Source organism: Miscanthus floridulus, chromosome 16, assembly GCF_019320115.1.
Source record: "Miscanthus floridulus cultivar M001 chromosome 16, ASM1932011v1, whole genome shotgun sequence".
Classification (NCBI taxonomy): domain Eukaryota; kingdom Viridiplantae; phylum Streptophyta; class Magnoliopsida; order Poales; family Poaceae; genus Miscanthus; species Miscanthus floridulus.
The window spans coordinates 58,168,915-58,178,369 of NC_089595.1; the positions used below are offsets into that span (position 1 = coordinate 58,168,915).

Genomic DNA, 9,455 nt, shown 5'->3' on the forward strand with positions numbered 1-9,455 from the left:
ATTTGTCGTTGTTCATATCTTATACAGGATATTGCAGAATTGGTTGTGATTCACCAACAACTTCTAATCAGAATCAACCAAATAAAAAAGGAAGCTCAACACCTGTTCTTGAGCTATGGCTGACAAAACTCTACATGAGTTCTCTGCTCCGAGCACCGAGAACATTCGCACTAGGCCAAAACTCAAAACCAACAACCTTGAGTTCGAGCTCAAGCCAAGCCTCATCAACATGGTGCAAGCTACCCCATTTAGTGGAAAGGCACATGAAGATGTTAGTGCTCATCTTTAGAATTTTCTATAGATTAGTAGCATAGTCGTCATCAAGGACATTGCTCAAGACATCATATTACTTCGCTTGTTTCCATTCTCACTAGTGGAAAAGGCGAAGCACTGGTTCTACACCAATAAAGACAACATCAATACATGGGAAAATTGTTCAAAGGCCTTCCTAGAAAAGGTCTTTCCAGTAGGCAAGACCAATGCCTTAAGAGGAAAGATTTTCAACTTCCAACAGTATAAGAGAGAGACCATTCCAGAAGCATGGGAACATTTTCTAGAATGTATTTCAGATTGTTCTCACCATAGAATGGAAGATTGGTTTCTCATGAAAAGTTTCTACCATGGATTAACTTAGAAAGATCATGAACAACTTGATGCCACTGCTGGGGGATCATTTGTGTCACTCACCCTTGGAAAAGCTAAAACTCTTATGGAGAAGATAGCCTCTAATCAAGGCTGGACATCATGCAACATCCAATCATGCAATAAGAGTGAAGAAGTACTAGAAGAGTTGTGTGCATTGACAACCAAGATGGACATAGTGTTGAATTGGCTCGAACAGCGAGCCAATTACAAGAGAGATCGTTAGGCCATTCAAGATGCTTTCAATGCTCAAAACATATTTGGAGAATATTTAGGGGTTGAATTCCCTAAATATCAAGAGGATGTAAACATCATTAGCAACAATTCAGGTCCAAAACAATAGAGACAAGCTCTGTTCTTGATCTTCCTTAGTAATGTTCCTTATGCATAGATCTAGAGTTAATTATGCTATAGATGAGAGTGTATATACTTGGGTGTACAAAAGACTTAGTAAATAAGGAATGACTTAGGAATCTTTTGCTCTTACTACATTTTATGAGTCTCTATTTCTCTCTCTAGAATTATTATCAATGCTTCACACTTATCATTTATTTATTATTTGACTTACCCCTACCATAGCATGAGAGTGGTTTTATCATAAGTATACATATTTGTCAATATCTCTATGCCAACAATCCCATAGCTCCTCCCTATGGATAAAATATAAATAACGATACTCGGTATACTCCTGGGTGAAATGCTACAATAGTATATTACCTATGCACTTGCAGATACTTTACTTTAACATATATAATTTTCTTTGAGTTTACAAGTGTCATTAATAATTACCAACCACACATTTCTAGCATCATGCTAGGGATGACAACTTAGTAAAGATTGATGCAAAGAAATGTCAACATTCCCTAGTTGGGAAATGATGTGGATGTTATTTTGGGAATAAAGTGGATGGTAAAGCACCGATGTGTCATTAGATGTGTACCTAGATCCGTAGAAATTCAGCACCCTCAAGCAAACTGCCTTGACTAGTTTGAGAACCAAGTCCAACATATCAGTGGGTGTCGAGCTAGTTCCAATTATGTGAATTTCCTGATGTTTTCCTAAAAGAGTTAACTAGAATGCCCCCAAGGAGAGACGTAGAGTTCCTAATCCAATTAGAACCTAGAACTATGCCTGTATCAAAAACTCCATACAAGATGGCACCACCTGAATTGGAAGAGATGAAGAAACAACTAATGAGTTTGTTGGAGAAGGGTTACATTAGACCTAGTTCTTCTTTGTGGGGATGTCCATCTTTGTTTGTAACTAAGAAGGATCATGGCCTAAGGATGGTAATAGATTATCAGCCTCTTAATGCAAGAACCATCAAGAACAAGTATCTGCTCCTAAGGATTGACATTTTGTTTGATCAACTCAATGGAGCCAAATTGTTCTCTAAGATCGATTTGAGATTGGGGTATCATCAAATTCGAATCCGAGAAGGGGATATACCAAAGACTGTGTTTTCTATGTAGTATGGTTCTTGTGAGTATACAGTCATGTCCTTTGGATTGACTAATGCTCTAGCCTACTTCATGTATCTCATGAATTTAATCTTCTATGAAGAGTTGGATGTGTTTGTGAGTATCTTCATCGATGATATCTTGGTATATTCAAAGACTAAAGAAGATCACATGAACAGAAGCTATGAGACCACAAGAAATATGCTAAGTTTAGCAAGTGTGAGTTTTGGCTCACCGAGGTATCCTTTTTGGGACATATCTTATCCCACAATAGAATCTCAGTGGACCCAAGCAAGATTAAGGATGTAGCCTAAGGATTGGTGGGTTATTACCGTTGATTTGTGCCCGACTTCTCTAAAATTGCCAAGCCATTGAGTGAGCTCACTAAGAAGGATGAACCGTATGTTTGGACAAAGGAAAGGGAAGAAGCTTTCCAAATCTTAATGCAAAGGCTAGTTACTGCTCCCATTCTAGTCCAACCCGACATCACTAGACCCTTTGAAGTTTATTGTGATGCATACAATTTTGGATTGGGTTGTGTACTTATGCAAGATGGACATGTCATAGCTTATGCCTCTAGACAATTGAAGAATTCTGAGGTGAACTATCCCACTCATGATCTTGAGTTAGCAGCGATAGTTCATGCCTTAAAAATTTGGAGACACTATTTGTTCGGTTAGCCATGCACAATTTTCACTTACCATAAGAGCTTAAGGTATTTCTTCACCTAATTAGAGCTCAATATGAGGCAACAAAGGTGGTTGGAATTAATTAAGGATTATGATTTGAACATCCAATACCACCCGAGGAAAGCGAATGTTGTAGCTGATGCCTTTAGTAGAAAGGCCAGTTGTGGTTGCACCTTGGTAGAGAGAAATGTGGATTCATTATGTCAGGATATGCAGAGGTTGAATGTATCTCAGATAGCTAAAGGTTCCTTATCTATGTTGCAAGTGACTTCTCACTTGTTACAGGACATTAAGGTAGGACAACACTTGGATGAAGATCTTGTTATCATCAAGGAGAGGATAAAGGATCCAAAGTATAAGAGTTTCCATTTGGATCACTTGAATACTTTGTGGTTTGGTAAAAGGCTTGTAGTACCTAACCAAGAGGATCTAAAGAGGCAAATCCTAAATGAGGCCCATGAATCACTTTTTTCTATCCACCCTAGAAGAAACAAGATGTTCAGGGATGTGAGGAAAATATTTTGGTGGAAAGGGCTAAAATAGGATATTGCAAGGTTCATAACGAAGTGTGATGTTTGTTGTAGAGTAAAGGTCGAACATCTTGAGCCGGCCAAAACTCTCTAACCATTACCTATACCAGCTTGGAAATGGGAATATATCGCTATGAATTTCATAACAGGTTTGCCAAGGACATCTAGTGGATATGATTCTATTTGGGTAATTGTTGACTGACTCATAAAGTCTACACACTTTTTACCAGTCCAGGTCACTTATCTAGTTTCTAAGTATCTAGAAATATATCTTGCTCAGATTGTTTGTTTGCATGGGATTCCCAAGACAATAGTTTCAGATAGAGGTCCGCAAGTCACGTCTGATTTTTGGAATAAGCTACACATGGTAATGGGAACAACATTGTTGGTTAGCACCACTTATCACCCATAGACTGGAGGTCAAACTGAGAGAGTTAATCAGATTTTGGAAGATATGTTGATAGCTAGTGCTCTAATATATAGTTCTAGTTGGGACACTTGTTTGCCATTTGCCCAATTTGCCTACAACAATAGTTATCAAGTTAGTATCAACATGAGTCCTTACGAGGCCTTGTATGGCAGAGATTGTAGGACTCCACTCAATTGGTCAGAAGTTGGAGAAAGAAGACTATATGGCAATAATAAGGTCAATGAGGCCAAAGAGAAAGTTAAGCAGATAAAGATTGCCTTAGAAGCCACACAAGATAGATATAAGGCTTATGTTGATGACCATAGGAGGAATGTGGAGTATAAGATTGGAGAATATGTGTATTTAAAGGTTACACCCTTCAAAGGCACCTAGAGGTTTCAAGAGAATGGAAAACTTCCTCCAAGGTATATTGGTCCATTTCGAATATATGATAAGAGATGGAAGGTTGCTTATGCACTAGCCTTGCCCGACTCACTTTTAGGAGTACACAATGTCTTCCATGTATCTCAACTAAAGAGTTGTTTGAGAGCACCCAAAGAAGAGGTCAATTTACAAGATATTGAGATCAACAAAAATTTGAGTTACAAAGAGCATCCAATTGCTATCCTTGACTTTTCGGAAAGGAAAATTAGAACAAAGACTATCAAGATGGTGAAAGTGCAATGGATGCACCATTTGACCGAAGAAATAACTTGGGAGGTTGAGGACAAGATGAGAATGGAATACCCTCACCTTTTCAAGCAAAAGTACCGGTTTAGGAGGATTTTTAGTTTGGCTTGAGTTTTGATGTTCTTAGTGTTGATTGAAGGGAATTAAAACCTATTATCCTTGAATTTTCTTCCTTGATTGCATAAAACCTACTATTGAGGAAACTCGGGACGCGATTCTTCTAAGAGGGAGAGTTGTCACGACCCAATTTTGACACCCTTGTGAGCATCAGCATCATGATCATATTTGCATTTATAAACTTAAAATTATATACTGAACTATACTTCTTTCTGCATTCAAACTGCTCACTATTGACTTGACAAATGGTCCACCAACACCACTAGACCATCCACCAATTCATCTGCATGACCTGACAGAGTCTAGTCCCCATCAGTCAGCTTACTAACACCACCAGACAGTCCGACATCACAACGGAGCGTCAGATAGTGTTAGCCCATGCAGAAATGTGAAGTGTCACCTTGAGAGATCACTTGGCCCCACTTGGTAGCCCACCTATTTTGCTCATAGAATTGCCAAGGTAGAGCACCCACTAGCTCATTCACTCACTCTTGCACTTCCTCTCTCTTTAGTTCATCTCTCTCTCTCTACACTCTCACACTCAAGCAAGAAGAGGAGAAGGAAGGGGGAATAAAAGAGAAGGGATTGAAGCTTGGATGCAGCAAGAGATGGCCATGGAGACCACCTAGAGGCCCTCATCCACAAGAGGTAGGGGTTGGAAGAGGGAGGAGCCCTCTCACCCTTGCCATAAAGAAGAAGAAGATTTTGAGTTACCAAGGGGAGATCTAGCTGCTCCATCTTCTTGGAGAGCTTTGCATCTTATCCTTGCAACCCTTGGTAAGGATCTAACTAAGACAAACATAGGATTTCACTTTCTGGAGTCATAACCAAGGAAATGTCAATTTGTGGCCTAGGTTTAGTTTGCACCCAATGTAGCTAGAACCAACTAGCTAGATATGCTCTATATAACCCTAGTTACCTACCCTAGAGATGGTTTGCACATGCAAGTACCACAGATGAAGATTTGGATTTTGAGTTGCTAGGAAGTGTTCTCTGTCAATAATGACGGAGGGTCTGACATTAATAGCAGAGTGTCCATCAGTACTGAATAGCTCTCTGTTCACTTGCACAACGCGCACTATAATTCACTAGAGCATCCACCACTGCATTGAAGTGTCCATCGAATTATAAGTCTGAAACAAAGGAGTTATAGAAAACCTAGTCCTCAGCTTTTGGTATAGTGAAGTGTCCGTCGATATTCCGGAGTGTCCGCTGAATTATAGAGCCTGAACCTGAGAGTATCTAGTTCATGCCGGATGATCAGTAACACACATGGAGTATCCGATAGAGCCTGAGCACTTAGTAGTCAGCAGAACCCTATAGACCTAATCTGATGGATGGTCCATCACCACGATGGAATGATCCATTGAATTATAAACCAAACGTAGAGACTCCCAAGAGCATTGACTTAGTATTGGAGTGTCTGATCCTATAGCAAAGAGTGCGATGATGCTAGAGTACCAATTTCCCACTAAGTCCTAGAACCACTGGAGCATCTGACATCCATGCCGAACTGTCCAACAGTCAATAGTTAGTAGACCTTTAGTGTACATCTACACACTCACTGTTGTAACACTAAAGCTTAATCAACTAAATATCATTGCATTGCGTGGGTATTATACTTTATGCAATTCGCTCATCAAGCATCATGCATATATAGGTGATGTGATTTTCGAAGATCTCATGCTTGAGGAGGAGGCTGAAGAGGAAGAAGCCACTGAGCCTAGCAACAATGTTTAAGGCAGGCCCCTATGCATCCCTATGCTTTTTAAATGCACAATGAACTATGGTTATTTATTGCATCGCTATACTATTATATGACTAGTGAACCAAGAGGGATCGACCTATGCCAGGCCATAACCGTATAATGCCACACCAAGCATTCACTTGTGTCCATATTAATTAACCTGCTTATTATGCTTAGATCTTAGAGCCAAGCTAATGATGGGTTTCTCCTTACTCGTCAGATGATTGGTTGTTCACCCACCAAGCAATACCTTTGGGAAGGGATCAACACTTGTTCCACTTGGTAATGGATAGGGTAGTGGTCGGCAAGGGGTATGGTCATGGCAAGAAGGGAGATTCTTGAATGATATAGCTTGCTTACCGGTTAAGGACCGTGCATCCATGGTAGTGAGTAAAAACATAAAATTTTATAGACCACCTGTCGCCAATGGGGCTGACAAGCCAAGTAACTGAGTGTGACCATTTTGTTCATGAAACTGGCAAGGGGGTTGCGTCGGTCAGGAATGTGCGAGTCCATGACATTGACTGGGGACTAGATGAACATTTCATCAAACATCTTGGATGGGTTAGGGAAAGGTTGAAACATCGAGGTATCCCTTATGTACCGATGGGTCTTATGGGTGATATCCCTTTTTTGTGTGGGGTTAACTTGTACCCCTCTGTAGAGTTTACTTTTGAAAGCAATAAGTTCTAACTTCTAGATATGAACTAGAGTTGGGTTTGGAAATCATGACTCGTGGAAGATCGAGCTCCAATCAGCTAAACACTTACACTGATTTCCTATGCTACGCTTGCTATTGCTACATTATAGATCACCTTTACTTCTGGTATAAATGCTTTTATGCAAATGATGTGCATTCCTTGCTACTATCCAAATTGCATAATCCTTGTTTATTATATTGGGTAAGACTTGTGGAGTACATTCGAGTACTCACCCTATTGGATCTTAGGTTTTGTAGGTACCATAGCTCCCGTCCATGGATTCTTCTATGCTCCAGAGCCCTCAGCAGATCAGGAGTGGTGAATGATTTCATGTTCCTTAGATACATGGATGTGGCACTCCTGTGTATCAGTTATCATGAAACTAAGTTATGTTGAAAGACTTCCGCTCGACTTCGATGTAGATTGTGGTGTGTGGTCGTGTTATGAACTAAGCATGTGAACCAAAACTTGTAAACCTTAATGCTTTGAACTGTGATATAACTTAAGCATGGTTGTGATGTATTCTCTCTATCAAACTGATCCTAGATGAGGTCGGCCCGAGTATATCTCATGGAGGGTGTACTAGGATGACCTATTAAGGGATATGTCTAACTTAATAATCCCTTGTGGAATATCATCTTGGGTACACACTTAAAAGGGCGTTGATCCTAATAGCAGATGACGATGACACGAGCTCTGCTAAGGATGGATGAGGATAAGGGCGAGCATGAGGCATGTGCGTGGGCCAGCCGACCAGAGAAGAAGCGCGTGTGCACGTGGGGCTAGGCACAAACCGCGCACGTGATGAGGTGAGGCCGAGGTGGTGTGGCTTGGTGGTGTAACACCCCTGGTGTTAAGCAGCCCTAAAACTTGATGTTGTCACCATCATGCATGTTAAGCATCTATAGTAGCTAACCATGTCGTCCATTCACTAAAATTAATATTTACTTGCTAGTAATGGAATGCATAAGTGATGTGTTGAGCTTAACCCAAAAACTCTTTTAACGTACTTTGTGGCCTTCTATTTTTGAATTTCACTAAAACACTTGAAATTATGCCTTAATAAACTTTGAAGTGTAAAGTAGGTACTTTACACTAGTGTTAAGGGTGGGGTATGAATTCAAGTTCAAACCCTTAAATTTTGAGCTGAAATTTGAATTCAAACTTGAAATTTCTATACTTAATCATTTTGGCTAAGTGTTGGATTGTAGTAATGAATTCAATTTTGGGGAATTTCATAAAAGGAATTTCTCAAATAAACTTGTTCAAACAGTGGCATCATTTTGAAGTATGAGATGTGTATTTTCAATGATGGTATTGGTTGATTTGTTTGATCACTAATTAATCACCAATTAACTCACAAACATAGCTAACTTAACTATTTTTCCAAACCCTAACTACTTTAACTTAAAGTTCAAGTTTTTAGTTCATCTTGCCTATGTTCTTGATCTTTTATCTTCTAATCTAGTTTGAATTAGATGTTCTTGCTTAAAGAAAAGTTGGAGATCAAAGTATGATGAGCAACTTTTATTCTTGGAGCTCTTCGAGTTCATGTTTGGATTTGGAAGAAAAAGGAGGAAGAAGAAGCTCTATTAGGCTGCTATAGTGCCGCCGGTGAGCTGCCTGCTTGCCACTGCCTAACCTGCATGCAACGCATAGCTACTTTTGCAGTCAGTTTCCATGCAGGACATGGCTCACCTCAATGCTTCGTCCGCGTCCTTATGTCACTTAGCCAGCCATCGAGTCCATCTTCTTCTTTCCCATCACCGTTGTCGAGCCCTTGGTTCACTGATCAATTCTTTGCCACCGCTCACCCATTGTCCAAATTCACCCCATAGCCAGCTTTGCCTCATCCATGCGCACCATCTAAGCCACCCAGCACCATCGCTAGCCATCGGAGTCGCCTAGACGCTGTCTTCTTCCTCGGCGTCAAGCAGAGTGCCGCCATGAGACCCTCACCATGACCAGGCCATTGTGGCGCACCTTCGCCTCATCTAGCTAGCGTTTTCGCTTCATCTTGTCACCCTGTTGCTCACTAGCCCTTTGGTTTTCATAGTGGAGCCCTTGACGAGCCGTGTCAGTGAGTCACGCCACCGTCTTTGTCTCCAACGTGGATGACCTAGCTCTGCTTTGCCTTTGTCTCAACCAGCTGCCATTCCAAAGTGGCAGTGAGCTCCTAATGCTAACGCCGTGGTCTGTCTTACCTCTACCATGGCCTAGTGGCTGGAGCACCATGGCGGCGGCGTGCTATGCCTTGCTGAGCCACCGTGGCTGTGGTCGTGTGTGTAGCAAGTTCGAGTGCACTCGATAGACCCCTTGAGCGTGTGCGAAAGAGGGAGGTGATTATGTCAGAGGTCTTTGTGCCACCGAAGAGCTTATCTTTGAGCGTAGCCGTGTTGCCGAAGCTCCATCGTCCCACCATGGTCGCTAGCGTGAATGCTGCCATGTGGTAGAGGTTCCACCATCTCCC

General features: G+C 41.1%; 1 non-coding gene across 1 annotated transcript; it reads right to left on the bottom strand.

The window, feature by feature from the left end:
• Positions 1-481: 481 nt before the first annotated feature.
• On the bottom strand, positions 482-588 carry LOC136514615 (small nucleolar RNA R71). The gene has a single exon (XR_010773766.1). It is a non-coding gene; the product is annotated as a small nucleolar RNA R71 (small nucleolar RNA).
• Positions 589-9,455: the final 8,867 nt, after the last annotated feature.